Below are 20,632 nucleotides of genomic sequence, written 5' to 3'. Positions count from 1 at the left end.
TAAAACAGCTTGGAAACGTACTGGTGATGCTGGTTGACGGGTGGCCGTTGAACGCTTCGGTCACCTCCGACGGCGGTCAAACTAAACCAAAGGAGGAATTTCTTACAAATGTCAACGTATTTCCTAATTTCCACGGAGCAAATACGCCCTAATCTTAACCCTTTAACACAGAGTGTGTCGTCTGCGACACATTTGCACGAGCGTACTTTGGATTACCATGATTACATCACGGTTTGCGTTGTCGGCTTCTAAAAGCTGAGATGTTGCACCGCCAATATGGTGTCATTACAGTAATTTCGCTCGCGCCTCTCAGTGGCTGTAAAGCGCAACGTCTCAGCTTTTAGAAGCCGTTAGAATTTTTCCGACAGCGGTGGACACTCGGTGTTAAAGGGTTAAAGAGGACCTATTATGCTTTTCCTTATTTTCTGTCATATACATAGTGTTACAATGTTGGATATTGTTGGATAAGGTTCAGTGTCTTGCTCAAGCACACTTTGACACAACGGGGGTTAAAACCGCTCTACCCTGCGCTACCTCCCGTGCGACAGTGCTAACCACTGCGCCACCGTGCCGCACATTCGGCTGCTCAGGTCTGCTCTTTACTGCTACTCAGGTTGTTCAGTGTGTCTCGCTGAAAGAGCTTTTTCTGTTGGGAAGGAAAGTAGGTAGGTAGGAGGTAGTTTCTTGATGGACAGGTGGCTTTACTTGTTGCTAAAGTAATCGTAAACTACTGCTAACGGTAGCAGCCGTAACTGTCTAGCTTCCGTTCGCTAGTTAGCTGTGCATGTAGCGGTACTCTTAGCCATAGATGTATATCTATATCTATGCTCTTAGTTAGCTGACTCTTAACCATCTGACTCTCTGAGCCCGGGACTGAAAACCTCCTCCTCCCCCCGGGGGTCCAAAGCTCCCGTGCTGGCGGTGTAAACACCAACACTCTCCCTGGTGCTCAGAGCTAACTGAGCTAACGACAGCTACAGTCAGCAGCAGTTACGTTATAAAGCTTTCTTTCCATCAGGAAACTCCCGTAAAACACAGAGAGTTGAGGCAGAGCAGCCAGAAAAATGATTGAGTTTCACCAAAATCAGTGAATAAAATGGTGTGTTTTTGTACAGTAATCAGCATCTATCATTTTTCCAACTTACTTCTTGTCTCATTTGCGGTCTGATAAACATCAAGTTCATCAAATTCAGTGCCCCATATCTCTATTTTCCAAGCTTCCACAGCGGCTTGAGTATGAAGCGATGCGGGCTGTGTGCAGATTGCGGGGTTGTGTGCAGAGTGCAGGGCTGTGTGCAGACCACAGAGGCGTCTCCCTACCCCTCGTGGGCTGCAGGGAGCTGGCCAATCAGGATAAAGTGGGCTTTTAGGGAGGCGGGCTTTGAAGAGACAGGAGCTCAAACGGCTTGTGTCAGACAGGAGGATGAACTGAAGGGCTGCATGGAGGGCCAGAATAAGATGAATAAGGACTCATTTGATCTGTGAATCATGCAAAGCTACTCTAGTGGTGTCCCGGAATAAAGACATAGAGCTGGAAATGAGCATAATTGGTCTTCTTTAAGTCAAGTTCAAGTCAAGAAAAAGGATTCAAAGAGTATATTATAAGATAGCTGGATTTTCTATGACAAAAAGGAAGAAAAGCTTAGGTCAAGGTCTAATTACTAGCTTTTTTCCCAAAGCTTTCAATTACATATTACGGTCTTCGTGAGCTAATTTCACCTGGTTTTTCATATAATGAAGTATCACCACTTGCTTTAGCCGATCAGAACTGGCCCTCAATGTGATGTGATGTCAAAATTTGTCATAATGATTCCGCTAAGGAAGACTGTCAGATGTGCTAGAAAGCTCTGAAAAAAATAGCTTGTGGTGGTCAAGAATGAGCTTTCTGGTCTCTAGGTTTTGTTTTCTAGCTCAACTGGCAAACTTGACTTGGATGCAAAATTGAGGTGATCTTCGAAACAACAGTTGACAAACTAATTTCAACTCAAGGTTCATCTTGACTGGCATAAAATGGTGCTCATGTAGTCATAGTGCAGAGCTGACTGAGAAAACAGGGCCTTTAATATTCTATCTTTTGTAACTGGGACTAGTTTCATGCCTAACTAAGTCTTGGGGGTACTCCAACTTCCAGTCACCTGACATTGGACACTGGACTTTTACTTCCGGAGCCCTGGACTCTGGAAGTAACTCTTCCTACTTGCAACTCTGTAGTAATAACCCTAAAGACTCCGTTTGGGTGTGGAGCACTGGAAACCTGAATTTTGGCTCTTTTATCTTCAACCTCCGGCAAGCAAACGTTGCTCCAGATCCGTAAGTGCACAAGGTGAACACATCAGACGAAAGACACACACTGGCTAACCACCAGTGAGTCCACAGTCGGCGTGAGCTTTGCGAGGAAATGATTGTGCTAGCAGTTTAGGTATCTGCAGAGAGCTGTCACGCACTTGATGGATGTTTTTTTATTTGCATCTAAGTGATGAAGAAAAATAGAGACAGGGGTCTTTTTCCCTCCATGTGATTGAGTACGCCGGGAAAGCGTAACCTTGCCGCTCCATCGTTTTGGTATGGATGTCTATATATTCGGCCGACGTGATGAATTTGCCGAAGCTGTGTAACTCAGACAGTGAGTGAGATGCTTCATCTGCTGCCATGTAAAATTGCATTGAACTGAGGCAATCCCTCAATAGAGGCCCAGCACAGACCTTTTAATCAAGTTTACTGCCAAGGAGAGGGAGCAGAGTGCGAGGCATTTACATATGGGTACTGGCCCATCTCGACAGAGACGACTGTGGCGAACGAGCCTCATAAACATTTTAATCTACCACCAGGCATGTTGATATTGTCACACTTTAGAGATAGCTTTAAGTGATCCTCTCCCTGTCAAAATGGTTACTGGTTGTGGAGATGCATTACTTCACACTGGGGTAAAAAAAAAGGCTATTGAGAAGCTCCCATACTGGTACCGTAACATATTTCATTGTTGCCATATTGAGGGGTTTCTGCTCAGAGGGAAAGGCTCGGCGGCCCACATTGTGCTATCTTGTGATATTTTAAGTCAAAATGAAACATCAGATACAAGCTATCATTTGTAGTGGTGTTAAGATTAACTGATACATATCGGACAACCAACAGGAGAGAGTCACATATATGACCACACTGATACATAACCACAGATCCAAAACGTTTGTGAAATGTATGACAACAGCGCAACATATCGTTTTTTTCTTTTGAATCATGTGGACCATGTACACATGCAGACATATACTGAATCATCAGAGAAGGATAGATACACACGCCTAATAATTTGCAGTGGCTTATCACCGTTCTCCTCTCCCAGCATCTCTAATGGTCAACAGTGTTATCTCCGCATGTGAGAATCTGTATCGGCTCCTTCAAAGCACAGCGGCGGGGCCGCCGCACTGTGGAGCGCCAAACGGTCAGTTTATCATGTGAAACTTGGCTAATCTGATTTCGATCACCTCTGGCTGCGCTGTGAGGAAGCCAGTTTGTGCTGCAGAACAATATGAGGCATCTGTCTACCCACACAAAGAAATGTCGGAGGTCAATTTGAAAGCAATGGAGTGGAGGGAGAGCCTTCGATGATGAATATGTTTAGAGAGATCGGAGCATTTTGCATTTCATGCAACGGCCTGCCATATTTGTATGTCAACATAAAAATAAGAGGGGGGTGGGGGGGGGGCACTTTAAGGATTAGTAAGTGATTTGTAAGGATTGTAAATGTTTATAATTTTGGATTATTGCAGAAAATAAGCCCTGTGGTAAACAAAGGTTCATGATGTTTCTAGTCTTGGCTGAGATGGAAAGGCTGGCGTATCGATAAAAAACAAAATGCAACGGAAACAGACTTTGCCAATGAATGACATACGTGAAGCATGTGACTTAAACATCACTCGAGCTTCCACTGAAGAGACGAAAGAAATTAGATACGTGTGGAGCGATGAGGAGATTGTAACCTGCCTCACACTGCTACATGAAACGAACAGAAATGTCATATTTCCACCCTGTTTTCAACATGGTTTGAACATCTTTTGAGGTTTGACTGGCGCTCCTTGGTGTCCTCTTCTTCTGCAACTTCTAATGTTCACATTAACGTAGTGGATAGAAACAGGCTTTGCATTTTTCTATTAAAACTTGTGAGAAATTTGGATGGAAACTTGACTACTGACAGCTGTGCAGTTGAATTTTTTTAAACGATTAAGAACTAAAAACCCAAATGTGTGGTTATCAGGCGAATGAAACGTGTATCTTGTAGTAAACGATCTTGCCCGGTGCGTGAAAAAAATGACAGCGAGAGTAAATTAGGTGATGCCAGTGTTTTGTCCTTCTGTGTATTCTCACATTTCACAAAATGTCACCATGTGCAGTCACTCAGCACTTGGCAGAGGTGAACACAGCCATGAAAATGTCTTGTAAATACACTGAGCCCCTTCACATCTCCCACCCACCCTTCTCCATTTCCCTCTGCCTCACTCTCTCTCTTCTCTGAGACCACCCACTCTGTCCTGAATTGACTGCAGTCAGCAGCCCTTCTCTCAGGGCCTGGTGGCCTCTCCTGAGCTCGCACAACAGGAAGTGGTAGGTGGAGGCGGTGGACCCTGCTCTGACCGGGCCTCTGTCAGCATCACAGAGTAGGAGGTTCAGGAGATGGAGGTGGTGGGAGGACGGTCGCCCCCGAGACAATGATTTCAGGTCAGTTACATAACGGCGTCCTCTAAACGGATTTTGGATGGAAGGTTTGGAAGATTTCAGAGGCAGGTAATGTGATGAAGCAGCCATATTTATGGGTCACTTGGCATGCTGTGCAAAATGGGAGACCTTCGCCCACGTGGGGCGCTGCGAATGTGCACATCTGCATACAAACAGAACAGAATTCTCTGAACAGAGAACGGAATGCAACTGGACCTGAAACAGTATTTCCCAAAGAGACCGGCCGATGCTGATCTCTATGTTAATTCGAATATCAGCCAGTCAGTGTTGTCCTCCTTCTTGGATGGCTACCAGAAATGTCTTTCCAGTGTACTGTGGAGGCCTGTGGCACAGGCTAGAGTCTGTAACAACACACATTTGTTTGTTTTTTTCCTGAATTCCTAATTCCTACCCTGCCCCGAAAGAGATGACAACCCATCAGATTGACATTAGTCTGGGTTTAAGAAAGAAAAAAAAGAAGGCGAAACAAAAATAGCACATTAATATAAATAAAAGATAAATAAAAATGCCATCATCTACCTGCTCAACCGCGTCTATGCCCACCTGGATAAGCTTTTTCAAGGTCGAATCCTGTTTCCCTGATGGAATTGTTCATTTAAATCTTGTTATATACCAAACATATATAAAATAAAATGTTTTAGTATCTTTTATAGTAAAATATTTTCCCTATTTTTGATGACTCTTGAACTCGCGGCGTATGCATAAATTTATCCAATCAAATGTGGTTTGGGCCGGCTAGCAACCGTAATATAAAACCACACTTTTCCGTTAGCTTGCAGGTTGTAGTGGCTATCTACAACTCACAGTAGCTTTGCATTGTGCTGTATTTGCTAAGCCACACCCACTTTTGAGAGATCCAATAAAACTTTAAAGATTTGATTTAAATCCTTCCCACAACTAAACTCAACTCACTTGGAAACATGTTGCTTGACTGAAGCTAAAGATGCTCTAAATTCCAAAAGTACAAAAAAAACCCCCAAAAAACTGTAGTCTCAAAATAGCACAGTAAAATGCACTTAAAGCGAGACTATGAACTTTTTGCTGAACAGCGGCCACTATGCCCACAAGTGGTAACTACAGGTTAATGTCAAATGTTAAAACACAAGAGTCAGTCGCACAGATCTATCTATAGTTTCTTAACGTTAGTTAACATTAGCCACCATAAGCTACTGGTCACATTGGTCATACCAGACCCCCTAAGGTTAAACCAGCAAAACTCTTGAGTGCATTGAATTGCAAGGACGTGTTTTGTTGGTTATGAATTCAACTTGTGTTTTTTTTTCTTTTCTAAAAGTTACACAGTCTCACTTTAAGTGTAGTCAAGCGTATTTTAAGTTTTACTACATATGATTAAAACAGTAAATACAAAACCAGTACGCCAGAAATCACGGCATATGTTTTTACAGTTGAGGCCATACATTTAAATACACCTAAGGTAAAGACATTCAAACACAACTACATTTCTTGTGTTAAGTCAATAGGGTATCTACACTATTTCCTTAAAAGATCATTTCAAAATAATAGCCAAGATAGAAATTTATTTCAACTTCTGTTTACAAGAACAGATTTTCAGTGGGTCAAAAGTTTAGATACACTATGTTGACTGTCTCTTTAAACTGTATGGAAGATTCCAGAAATTGATGGAATTACTTTTGGAAGCTTCCGATAGGCCAGTTGACATAATCAGAAGCTAATTGGGAAAATACACCTGTATTTTAATGGGAAATGCAACTGTATTTAAGGGCCTACCCTTCAAGTCAGTGCCTCTTGACATCATGCGAAAATCCAAGCAATTTAGCCACGACCTCGGAAAAAGAATTGTGGTCCTCCACAAGTCTGGTTCATCCCTAGGAGCGATTTCCAAGCAACTGAGGGTCCCACGAGCGTCTGTGCAAAACATAGTATGCAGGTATAAAAATCTTGGAACTACACAGGCACTGAATCGTTCAGGAAGAAGGAGAAAATGCTGAACGAACATTGGCATGAAAGGTTCAGCTGAACCCGAAGTGAAGGAGTTGGAGGCACAAGGTACCAGACCCCCACATGGCCAAGGCCTGACAGGCTGCCGTACAAGGAAGAAGCCCCTACTCCAAGACCGGCATAAAAAGGCGAGAATGAAGTTTGCAGATGAGCGCCACGACAAAGACATAGCCTTTTGGAGGAGGGTGCTCTGGTCAGATGAGACACACAACTGATCACAATGATCAGCGCTATGTGTGGAGAAAATAGGGCGAGGCTTTCCTTCCCAATATCATCCCAACTGTGAAGCGCGGCGGTGGCAGCATTACGTTGTGGGGTTGTTTTGCTGGAAATGGGACTGGTGCTGTCCAGAAAATGGATGGCATCATGAGAAAGGAGGATTACCTGAAAATACTGAAGCAGCATCTCAAGACATCAGCTAGAAATTTGAAGCTCGGTCGTAATTGCGCCTTCCAGCAGGACAACGGTCCCAAGCATACGGCCAAAGTTGTGACAAAATGGCTCACAGACAACTACGTAAAAGTATTGGAATGGCCATCACAAAGCCCTGGCGTGAATCCAATTGCGAATTTGTGGACTGAACTGAAAAGGAGTGGTCAAGTAAGGAGGCCCACAAGCCTGACAGAGTTTGGGCCAAAATTCCAGCAAAGTATTGTGAGAAGCTTGTGGAAGGCTACCCTAAACGTCTGATTCAAGTGAACCAATCAAAAGGCAATGTCACCAAATACTAACAGAGTGTATTTTAACGTTTGCTATTATTTGGAATTGATCTCTCATGGAAGTAAAGTAGTTACCCTGCTGACTTAAAACAAGACATGTATGGTAACATGAAATATGCGGACTAGGTGTATTTAAATATATGGCCTCAACCGTACAAACAAATCATGAAGTCCTGTGTGATGAGAGACTGGTGCAGGTGCAGCTGATGAGGGGGGAAAAAAACAGTCACAGTGTAGCAAGGTGGAGGAGCACACTCCCGTAGCGCTCTGCAGGCATCTGCTGCTGCAAAATAAAATGGGCAAGATTCTGAGATTTTGTAGGAGGACACAGGAACATGCACACACACACACACGGACGTGCACACAAGACCACAAGAGGACCCATACTTTAAGGGTCAGTGGTACCTGGACCTTGCAGATATTGCAATACTAGATATGGCGATGCTTTGAGATATCTCATATTGGATTCTTGCTGCCATCCCCAATACAATGGAAGTAAATGGAATTTTGTTTGTGGTATTCATAGTAAAAAAAAAATCAACAGAAACAACTCCACATTAGTCATCCCTAGAACACACTGTCAACAGTTTTCATAGCAACTATTTTTCAGCACAGAGTTGTTCCGAAAGAAAAATTGTTACAATGACCCCATTAAGATCTGTATCTGCATAGTGACATTTACTCCTGGTAGGTGAAAGGTTCTTGCTATTTCTATTCTGCCCACATTGAGTTATTGGAACTCACTATACAAATTAGGTGTGTGGAGGTACTGGACTTCCAAATCTAGGTAGGGGACGCTACTGTATGGGTTATGCTTATTTTTCCTTTGCCAAGGAAAGGGCTTTTTAGGCTACCTTGTTCGGCATGTGATTTCACTCCAGCTGAAATCAGCTAGCCTGCAAACTGACGCAAGATGCAGGCCAAGGCATGCGTTCATGTTTGTAAGTTAGATAAGGGGACTTTAGCAGGAAAGCTAATTATTCAGTCTGTGGCTCTTGTGTTGTGTAGTAGGCTACTGTCTGACTCTGTGACCATCTGCTCTGCCTAACAGCATTCCAACTGCTTAATGCAAAGATAGGGGTGCAATCATGAAACCAATAAATATACAGTGCCATATAAATGGAGAACACAGGACAAGTGATTTACAGAGCAGATGTTTGCTGTAGCAGAGATCCAGAGACAGATTGCGGGCCAAGACCAGGGTATAATAGGGTTAGTATGTTGTGTGGATGATCCAGAGTGGCCCAAAAAAAAAAATCATGGTCACTCGTGTTTCCCAGACAACGTGACTCCAATGATCCCCTGACTTTTCCTGTAGCACAGCCACGACTTTGACACTTTTTTGGTTTGATTTTTGGTTTATAAACTATGGGAGGGATCGCCGTGACATTTGGTCCAGACATTCATGGTTCTTGAGGGATGAATTATAAAAACTTGAATCCTCTGACCTTTCAGAATATTCTTACTAGCTTCAGCTGTGCGCTTTTTGTTTATGCTAATTAGTAAATGTGAACATGCTAACACGCTAAACTAAGATGAGTAATTGAGTACAGCCTCAGAGCATGGCTGTAGATTCTTAAATCTACTTTTTGAATTCTGTGAGCCCCACAAATAAAATTCCATTCACCATCATTGTATTGGGGTGAAGGCAGTAATCTCAAAGTCAAATGTTTTAAAACCTAGGTACCATTGTAACCCTTTAACTGGGGTTCAACTGATATGGGTTTTGGAGATTACAGGTTTACCGCGTTTCTTGTAAAAGCCCCTAGATAATATTAACAAAAAACGTAATAATATTCATGCATATTTAAGTGACTGTGGCATTAAAGGTTTCTCATGAAAACCACTGATCAATTCCACCATAAACACCTGATCAATCAAACTGCGTCCCAACAGAGGCAGACAACAAAGAGTGACTGGTGTCCACTTTGACAATCCATGATCAGAGGTCGATATCAGCAAAGTGACAGTCTAACCTTACGCTTCAAAACAGAGCAGACTGTGGCCACAAGAAGGCCTCAGCTGCCGCCCGCTATCCCACCGGGGGGGTGTGGTGGGAGATGAAACAGAAGGAGACAGTAATGCTTTACATCTCAGGGCTGCACACATCGTGGCCCTTCCAGGATAATGGACCCGGGTCACTGATACTAAACGCTTCTATTGACCCGAACCAGGGGGAACAGACAGAGACAGTAAAGAACAGATATTTACTGTTATCCGATGACCCTGTTATTTTATCCTCCCTTTTATATCAGCAGAAAGAAAATACTTTGCTGTTTGATCTACTGCAGCTGCCCCCCCCCCCCCCAACTCGCCCCGCCCTGTCAGGTCCCATCCTGCGATTGAGATTTCACTCTTCAGTGTTTTGACACGCTCCACAGCCCTAACACTGATTACAGCATCCTGCATGGCCCCATTAGCACTGCATGACCAGACACCCTGGTGTGTTAAGTGTGTGTGTGTGTGTGTGTGTGTGTGTGTGTGCGTGCGTGCGTGTGACGTTCAAGGTGTTTTTGTTTGGTGTATTGCAGCTGCAGCCTCCGTACGTAGCCCGTGCTCGCCACTACTACTGCCGCCACCGACACCCACAGCCTGAGCCCGAGAACTGCCCTCCTCTAAGGGAGGATAGCTCCAGGCATCAGACTAATGCCACTAGATAGTGTGTGTGTGTGACCCAGGGCTGTGTTTATCATGCAGTCCCTCTAAGCTAGGATGGCTGCATGAAATTCATCTTCCAACCTGGTAGTGGGGGGAAACCTACACTGAGTCCCTTGTTACTTGATAAATGGCAGATGATCAGTTTCAATGCCAATTTCCACCAAACATACACACACTCACACACGCACACACACACACACACACACTCTTACTCTCCTACCAAAAGTGTCATCTGAACACTTCTGAAGGCAAAAATGTTTTTAGCTGTTCAGAATGGTCACACTCAAAGTGGTTGGCTTGTCTAACTCAGACTGCTGGAGCCTCATGTTGACCTCATAGGACTATCCTGGTGTCAACACCACAGCCGACCACCTTAGTATTTGAGTAGTCTAGAATGTTACATGAGGCAGGGTGCATGCTGCAGTCGGCAGCATATCACTAGTAAAGCCACTGGGGACCCGCCGCTTCATTTCAACTTTAAATTGTTTTTCTTCCAGGTGGGCGAAAGTCACATAAAGCTCAGCTAATCACAACTCTATAACATGTTAATAACGTGCTGTTGGGGTTTATGCAGGGTCCCCCCCGAATCAGAAATGCTAATACTAACACTCCTGTGGACACGTCGGGGACGTGATCAGGCAGTGAGGGAGGGAGGGAGGAAGGGAAGGAGGGGAACCCCTGATCCATTTACTGAGAAGACATATAGACTGTTCTCACATGGCAGTGCTTTAGCCTACTTAAATATATATATTTTTTAAAAATATCTTCATTTTAGGTATTTTATCTGGTCTGTTGGTGTAAGCAGCACAAATCACAAAACTACGTCCAAACACAACAGTGATAAATACACAGAGACATTTTGTCTTTTGTCTCTTTGTCCTCCATGAACACGCCCAGAGTCAAAGCCTCAGTTTTCTTTTCTTTTTCTTTTGTGTTTTCAGTCCCCCCACCGTTTCTGCCTGCCTCAGCATTTCTTACTGTTCCTGTACCCCACACCCCTAGGGGCATTGGGAGCTCATTCTCACAGCGAAGAGTTAACAACTCCCCTTGGGGGGGGGGGGGGGGGGGGGGGGGGGTGACAATGCAGTCAAGCAAGGCAATATGTCTACAGCACAGAGAAAATACCAAGATAAAACAAAGAATGAAGAAAGATTGGCCGCTGTCCATCTCAGCACTCTCACTAGTTTATTAACTTTCAGAGCTTGCTGGTCTCTCTAACGGTCTTCAGCACACATTTGAGAAGAAACTTGTGGGACACACGAGGCGGACTGCGTCACATGCATACTGGAAGGGTTTTTTCAGCATGACATCCAGGTGTTTTTGAGATACTGCATATTTTGCTTTTGTTTGCACACTTCATGTTGCATTTTGGCCAAATCAGTGCGTAGTGCTAATACAAACTAACTTGACAGGAGATGTTACATCAGCTGATTTGACAGCGAGCCCTCAGCAAATGACAGGCCGAAGCGACTTTGGCTGCCTCAGATCAATAAAGATCCCAATCTTCTGCTCGACGTGCTGATGACAAGAGTGATAAGTATCACCTTTAAAGCGAACCGACCGTCGTCATAAACCCGCAACATGAAAATTGATAAGGCCCACAGGCTGTTCTCCTTGAGCAAACCCTCCAGTTGATAAAACAGACACTGCGGTTTTAAGGAATTATCTTCGTGTTCTTCCCTCACAACGACACGTCTGAAGTGAAACGAACATTTCCTTGGCGGCCACGGACATCTCAGAACCGAACAAGTTTTCTCTCTTCTAGACTACTTGGACAGTCTGTCTGCAGCATCTAACACAGTAGCGCAGTGTTTTGTATCCACCAGTCTTCCAGTTAGAGGCCACCTTGGCATCTGAGAATTTCACATGCAACGGGGAGAGTATCCGTTTTGTCTCTCTTTCTTTTTTTCATTACAGATGAAAGGTGTATAAATAGCGCCTGGTGCCAAGACAGAGCATAGTAGCCTCAATAACAGAGCCAGAAGTCGCATGGGTATCACATTGTAAACAGTGTTAGCGTTCCTCTGGAGGCCCCTGTCTCTCTTAAATGGGCCTTGCTGGAAACTGGTTCCACACGTGAGGGTAGGGAAAGTGTCGTCTGGTGCCAGCTTTCCTGATAAATATGACCCGAAAACATGTGGAATCAATGCTAATACGGCTGTGTTCAAGAAGGAGGGGGGGTGTGTGTGCGTATGCATACGTCTATACTGCAAGAAGCATCCCCTGCGGCTATTGATTATCCAGCTGTCGTACGGTGGAGGATATACTGTTCCCCGGCTCCACTGCGTGAGCGCATTCACTTGAACGGAATTTGTGTGTATGCAGCTGAGGATACTGTGCTTGTGTAAAGCATGTCGGACTGGTTTTGGATTCTGGTTTTTCATTCATGCAGAGAAGATAAGCATGCTTCTCCTGTTCCATACCAACTTCATCCCCCTACAAATATTGTATTCCTATACAAATAATCTGCAATTATATTTGCAATAAATTTCATATTTAAGGCAATACTAAAAGAATGCCCTGAATACAAATCGGTAGAAAATGAAGTGGAGGGATGACCCTCAACTTTGGCTATCAGAAAAAAAAAAAAGATCAATATTTATGTTTTAATACAGGGCACCACCCTAAAGAGGGTTGGTTCCTTATTATGATCAATCAATGTGTAACTATAAATGCATGTTCACATTACCTGTGTCATTAGCTAAACAAAGAGACCACATATCATACCAGTATCAAAACCGGCATGTTGTCCCAAAGCTTCACGCTCTTCCTGAAGGAGAAATGAAACATCACATATAAATGAGTGTACATTCGATTTTTTTTTAACTACTTAGTGTTCACTGGGAAACCAAAAAACCATTCGCTAAAAGATGCTAAAAGCTCCGTAGAGGGGGAACTGTCGCCGGCCTATGACCGCCCTCTTCCACAACACACATAGTCATGTGACGTATTGTTTCCAGCTTTTATAGCATTTGACTTTTGCATGCATTGCCGTAGTGGATGACTGTAACTTTAACTTAACTTACTTATGGCATCTTCAGTTTTGCTATGGCATTTAAAGTTGTTTCTTATTTCTTTTTTTTTTTTTAAAGCTGTCTATGCAGTAGCAAAAAGATTGTAAATAAAATGGTCAGGGCCTCGCAAGGCAACCCTTCCATAAAGCTGTGACATTTCCTAGTGGATCAGGGACGTGTTAAGACCTCGAGAAACGCTGAGGACTACTTTGCTTAATTGGCTTCATTTTGGTCAAGAGGTGTCTTGCCAGCCTTACAATGCCACCTGGTGCCGGAGCTGAACTTTTGTTCATACCCCCCCCCCCCGGTTGCTGCAAATGGCTGAACTGATGTCAAAGCCCACGCTGAAGAGACAGAAACCTTTGCTTCCCTTTGATTCATAGGCGCCGACGTGAAGAGTGGCCGATAAAGGAGAAGCAGAAGCAAGGCAACTGTAGGGACTGCGGAGAGAGAAGTCTACCTGTCTGCCCGAATGTGTTTGTGTTTACATGCATGTGCGTGAAATCACGGTGAAGCCACAGATTTCACCCCAATTTGTGCTCCGTCAGTCGTAAAATGTTCTGTCACAGCAATCTGTGCTCAGTGAATGCGCACACACACTCACACACACACACACACACACACACAAAAGTACAGTGCACAAATGTCACCTGAGCCAAATTACTGTTCCGTTACACAACGTTGTAGCGTGTTCCGTCGAAGCTAAGAGCTAAAAAACTGAGCTTCCACATACACTGTACACACACACACACACACACACACACACACACAGCTGAAATAAAACAGCTCTCAGCAGTGCAGCTTGGCAGACCTGCAGGTGTGCCCAATCAGGCATCTCACAAAATAAAGAGGGAGAAGGTAGAAGCACGATCGGGCCACAGACGCCGTCCTGTGTGGCCAAACACAAACAAGCCCTGGCTGCTCTCCGCAGTTTGTCCGAGCCGCATCAGCTGTACGTAACACAAACACACATGCACACACACTTCCTCTTCGTCACATCAGCCTGGCAGCAAATAATAAACTAGCTATTTCAATATATATATATATATATATATATACTTAACCTGGAGGACTGGACTGAGACGTAACAGAAGTTTGTGAAACAAAAATTGAATGTGTAATGTGTCATATGTTCTTATGTTTCTTCTCTCTGGATTCTCTTAACAAGGCAATAAGAACTTTGTTACTGGATGTAGGTCTTTTTTTTTTTTTTCTTTTCAACAAACACTTTAAGAGGCAGATTTCTGGACAAATAAGAGCAAAATGACACGACTGGCTACATACCGCAACGAAGGAAGCGAGGAAATATATCGATGGCATTTGGATATACTGACCTTTTGAAGCTTTACAATAAACTGGCTGTAACACCAGGGGTGATTTTCATCATCCTGATTCCTTCTACTACTGATGTTTCCCTTGAATCTAATCTCATCTGTTTTTTTTACCCACTCCGGGAACTTTCATGTTGAATTTGCTTAGCAGCTGTAGAGTGGGCAATTAATGTGAGGAGCTTGAGGCAGCTTGACACAGCCATGTGTCGCACGTCTTGTGGGTGAATAGGTTTGAAATGTGACCTCTTACTATTCTCCCGCCGCACCTAATTCATCCTGTCATCCCCTGCCATGCTACGCCACCTCCGCGTCCTCCCTTTTCCCTGCTTTTTCATTCTTTCGAGCTCTCTCTCCATCCTGTTCCTCCGAGCTTCCCTTTCACCTTTTCTGTCCCCCGACTTCCTGTTCATCAACCTCTGCACGTCCTCCTCAGAAATGTTTGTTTCACTCTCCGTCGCCGCTTACTCTCACTTTTGTTGTTTGACTTTGTTGAAACAGTACGCAGAGCGGTTTCATTCGTCAGACCTCAATAGTCTGTCTCAATATTTCGGTCCTCCTTCTGTTACTCCTACCTTGTTGTCCTCTCATTACGCTGATCTCAAATCACCCGCCATCTGCCTCACAAAAAGAAAATGTTAGATTAGTCTTGCTACTGTGTCTGGGAAGATGCCATACCCACAGAACTTAGTCAAAGTCAGCAGGATCCATGCTTCACCCCTCCTCTTTGGAAAGCCATTTCACGATTTGTTGTCGATGAACCGCGTCCACGCGAAATGAAGTGATGTTTATTTGCCTTTAATGTCGCAGACGGAGACGGTTCGTCGCGGCCTCAGAGAAGAGCATGACGCAGAGAAAGATGAAAAGAAAACGGGATTAAGCCAATTAACAGTGTTGTAGGTGAGGAAATCAATTTAAATGGCACCTTCAGCTCGTGTTGCGTGAGCGCCATCGATGCTTTTTATGAAACAAGCGGACACGTGGCGAAATGAGTGTAGCAGGTCATTTGCAGTTGAGAAGAGAGAAGCAGCAAATGACTGTGGAAAATGATGATCATTCACATCTAAATATTCTCATTGCAAAGGGAGGAGGAGGAGGAGGAGTGTCGCTTCTGAGAGACATGAACTGTATACGAATCGCTCTCTCTCTCTCTCTCTCTGCCATGACTTGAATACTGGATGGCTTAAAGTGAGACTGTCATTTCTGAAGGACAAAAAGACACATTCTTTCCTCTTGCAAAAGAAAAATGTAATTCATAAGCATTAAAACGCACCCTTCTTTAATTCAATGCGCTCCAAAACGTCTCGATCTCCCCCTGGCTGCAGTAACGACTGTAATACAGAAGTTATATAGTACGATATATTCAAAATCTGATGAAGTAGAAACGATGTATTCGCACACATCTGAAAGTTTTTGCGTTGTTCGAGTCACGATTAATCAAGTAGGTTGATTGGTGCCTTGAGGTAATCAAGAAGCTCCTCGGCGACCTTTGCCACGGGTTGAGACATGGTTGAGGCTTCCCCCAAGTCTTCAAACTGTGACGGTCGGGTTTCGTGAGTTCCACAAAGCGCTCCTTTCATCGCTTGACAATATCCCCCACAGTCCGGGTGAGCAGTTCTCCTCCCATGCTGAACGTAGCCTGAGCCAAGCTTTTCCTCCCTGAGTCATCTAACGGTTTTTCCTTCCCACACCGGGGGCTTCGCCGACCTTTCGAAGCCGCAGCCCTTCATTGCGGCCCCAGATCTGACGATACGACCACAAAGTCGGTCATCGATCTATACCAAGTACACGAATCACCCTACGCTTGAACGTGGTGTTCGTTATGGTCAATCCAGTAAAAAAAAAGATCAGGCAGGCCGATCCTCCCAATCATCCCCTCCAGGTTTCTCCATTGCCGCCCACGACTGCAAAAAGTTACCTATCTTACACAATCATAAATGATGTCCAAACACAGAAAGAACAACAAAGAACTCCCTGTATATCTCCCCTGGATGCGGTTCCAGATTGCCAAAAGACCTCTAAATAATCTGTTCACTAAGCATGGGCATGTCGGCTCTGCCTGTGCGCTCGAGGACGTTTGATGAAGTGGGAGGGTGTTGTGTTGAAAATGAACTCCTCTGAAGTCGTCTAATCATCTGGTTGTCTGACAGAAGATGACAGGTACCACGGCGGCGACAGCCACAGGAAATAGATCTGTTTGCTCTTTTTTCTGTTTTTGTTTCATGGGAGCCATTACTCTGCAAACTGCACAGAGGCGAGGGGGGGGGGGGGGGGGGGGGGGGGATAAAGGAAATGTTCGTTTCACTTCAGACGTGTCGTTGTGAGGGAAGAACACGAAGATAATTCCTTAAAACCGCAGTGTCTGTTTTATCAACTGGAGGGTTTGCTCAAGGAGAACAGCCTGTGGGCCTTATCAATTTTCATGTTGCGGGTTTATGACGACGGTCGGTTCGCTTTAAAGGTGATACTTATCACTCTTGTCATCAGCACGTCGAGCAGAAGATTGGGATCTTTATTGATCTGAGGCAGCCAAAGTCGCTTCGGCCTGTCATTTGCTGAGGGCTCGCTGTCAAATCAGCTGATGTAACATCTCCTGTCAAGTTAGTTTGTATTGCCTGCTACCGGGAAGCGCTTTGAGTCATAAGGGGATTTTTTTTATTTTTTTAGATAGTAGATAAGGTTCTTTCCTCAAGCAGTCGATTAGTTGGTTAGATGGTTAAGGATACGCAAACATGTCAGGAGGTTTGAGTGTAAAAGAAATAAAAGATCTACCCGTGGATACTCTTACAATGATAGAATCATCAGTCTGTCAGTGCTGAAATGGAGCTTTTAAATCATTTCCTACATTTCCCAGGACACCTTTAAACACCTCCAGTCTCCAGTGTCTGGTTTTGTTGCGTTAAACTGGAGAGAAAGTGAGATTTGTTTTTTTTTTTCTTTTTTTCCAGATCATGTGCAGACATGGCCGTGGGCATGAGGTGTACATTAGTAGATCAGCAGCAGCAGCAGCAGCAGCTTCAGTGTTCCATCTGTCCACCCAGAATGTGTTCAGGCACAGTATTGAGTGTAGGTCACCCTCAGAGCCCAGTCCACAAAGGACAGTAGTTACATGTAAAATAGAAAAGAAAACGGACTTTAAGCGTAAAAAATATGCTTCAACGCGAGCCATTACGCAGCCTGTGGGGCCGGCTGGATTGACTAAAATAAAAGCAGTAGTGGTTGTTCAGACAAATTTTTTTTAAAAAACCCTGTCTCCTAGAAATTACGTTTTTATATAACTTAACCTTATAATAATAAATACTATAAAAAAAACTTTCATCTTTAAAGATGTAATACTTTAGCGCTCTAATACTTTCCACAGCGGTTTCACTACCATCTGCATTTTCATTTTTTCCAGCTGTGAGCAGCTCCTTTTTTGCAATGCATTGTGGGACATTAGGATCTCCTCACTGAAAAGTCAATTTAGTATGTACGACTTTTGGATATACTCTGCATTGTTTCCAGAGTAAACACACTACATGCCCTAAATCTGCTGATAAGTAGTGTATAGCATGGAATTGTCACACAGCTCATGACTTGCTGGTCACGGCTGGGTGAACTGTTAGGGGTCCCCTGGGCAAAAGTGTGCTGTTGGGCCCCCGAAAGCTCAGATTTATCCAACTTGGCACTACACAGTACGGAAGCGCCTGAAAACCAAACAAACACGGATGCCTCATGTCAGCTAAAGTAGCTAAAACAATGTGATTAAAGCCTACTTTCATAAAACAAAGACCGCGGCAATAAAGATGGAGGACTTAGAATAGTTTATTGCGCATTGTGGATGGAGGAGAGCCAAGGTGATGTGAAGAAACAACTCAACAAATCCTGTGCAGAAATAACACCACCTGCTGCAGGCTTCCTGCGCGTCAGCTTGTTTGCTACGTTGAACGCAACTTTAACGCAGACCACTTTAGTGGTGCAAATTCTCTTAACACATTTGCAATCAATCAAATGATCAACAATCCATTTACATGCTGTGAACGTGGGATTTTGAGGGCCCCGGGGGTCTAGGGCACTGAGGCAGTTGCCCCTTTTCCCGGGAGGTAATCCAGCCTTGTATTTGCCGCATTTTGTTGGTCCACTTTCCGCTCATCTCACCAACATGCCAGCTCTGCAAAGAAGCTCTTGCTGCCTTGGGTGTGATGGACTGACATATAACGGAGCATCTGGTGGACGTCTATCACATCTGTGTTACGTAGCACCTGTGCCTCTACTGGGAATAGACTCCTTAACTACGGCAATGACATAAACAGAAGTTGAAATGAATATATACAAATAAATAATCCAAATATCAACTTTGAATATCCGTCTTCATGCGTTCTTTATAACATCATGGCCGAATAATTTCAGTCTAGAAAGAAAAAAAAAGGCATTTGGACTTAAATGTCAGAATTCAAACTCTAACCTTAACGCCTTTCCAGCCTCTCAAAGTTTTTTTTTCCCCCCCATCTCCTTCCATTAAAGGTGGCTCCGATCAGTCCTCCTGTGTGATAGCTCCCAAATAGCTTGGCAGCGTGAGAGCAGATCGTTTTGCGAGAATGACAAAATGACGCGTGGAGCACCTTTTAAAGCCAGTGTGTAAATGTCTGCTCAGGTAATCCTTTTAAAGTGACTCCCCCCCCCCCCCCCCCCCCCCTTAAACATAAGAATATAAGTCAGTGCACACCACAAAGTCTGTCTCTGTTCCTTTCTCCCATTTATCTGTCATGGCTGTTAAGCTTAATGCGTGCACTTGAGGAAGATAGCAGGGAGGATCAGTGTCAATAAGACAGCTGGAGAATAGACCTGTTGTGAGGGTGAATGGGTGACGCATGTTTGTGTTGTCCATGGATGCAGGGGTTCATTTTGTGGGTGGATGTGAAAGAGGTCCAGTTATGTGACAACAGCATGAACTCATTTGGCCGGTGTATTGTGCCGAGTGCAGTGTCGAATTTAGTGCAGTTCGGCCCGATGGTTGCGCTGTAACAACAAACTTTATTGTACTTTACTTAAACTTTGGAGTGCAATTTTTGAACTGTATTTTTTTTTTGTTCCTGGATTCCGTGGGTCCAGATGAATCAGTCCATAAAAGCCGTGCCCATTTGCGTTTTTTTCCACCATTTTGAATTTCGTCTAAATCTGTTTTTTCATTACTCCTCCTACAAATTTGGAGCAATCGTCACCAAATTTGGTACATCTCTGAACCAAGCCCTTTTTTCTGATTTTTTTTAATTTTTATATTCCATACAGTTTTGCTATAGCTTATCTTACACAAATGTCATATCTCCTGAAAGCTTTGTGTAATGGCAAGCACATTTGGTGGACATGTGTAGATACGATGTCTGAGTGACCACGACACAAATTTAGTGCCATTTAGCCGACGGGTGGCGCTGTAGCAGCATCATCTAACTGTAAGGGAAGGAATCTCTGTCTGTCTGTGTATGTATGTAGGACTGAACCATTCGTCCAATCGACTTCAGACTTGACGGGTGTATCGCTGAGGGATAGCAGTGTCAAGTGTCAAGTCGATCGGATGAGCGGTTCTCGAGAACTTCCGGGGCCAAACAATTGGCCCACTCCGAACGGGCACGCATTCTGAATGGCCACGCCATCCGAACGGGCGTGACCCTGACAGCGCTGCAAGCCAGATCTGTTCTGAACAGACACGCACTCCAAACCCTAACCCCATAATTGTTACATATTTAAGATATTTCACTAAAAAAACAAAATTGTCAACCTCATGGTGGCCCTAGAAGAATAACCAGGGTCATATGTCATATGGATTTTTCATCTTGAATGGCCGTACAAAATCTGTGTTTCAGTGTGGACCAAAGTGGTGGACCGGCAGACCAACATTGCCGTAAACTACAGCCATCCTGCTAGCATGGCTAAAAACTGCATACCTCATTACACTCTGTTCAGTTGCTGCCTTTCTTTCATGCTGACAATAACTATGACCTCCATGGCGCCAAATTTCAAGCTTCACTCGAAGTTCGGCTAGAAGTCCACCTTTGCCCGTCTCCAGATAGAAGCCCAGGAATAAAAGCACTAAACAGAAAATGCACGGTTACGATTTCAGCGAGAGATCAAAAAGCTGGAAAACTGAAGCTGTAGGACTGCGTCAGCTGGAGCTCGACTCCCAGAAGGAGGCTCACGCACCAACTGCATCGGCTGATGCTATGCGAAC

This window comes from Enoplosus armatus, chromosome 20, assembly GCF_043641665.1.
Source record: "Enoplosus armatus isolate fEnoArm2 chromosome 20, fEnoArm2.hap1, whole genome shotgun sequence".
Classification (NCBI taxonomy): domain Eukaryota; kingdom Metazoa; phylum Chordata; class Actinopteri; order Centrarchiformes; family Enoplosidae; genus Enoplosus; species Enoplosus armatus.
The sequence above is the reverse complement of the archived record's forward strand: the minus strand, read 5'-3'. Positions refer to the sequence as shown.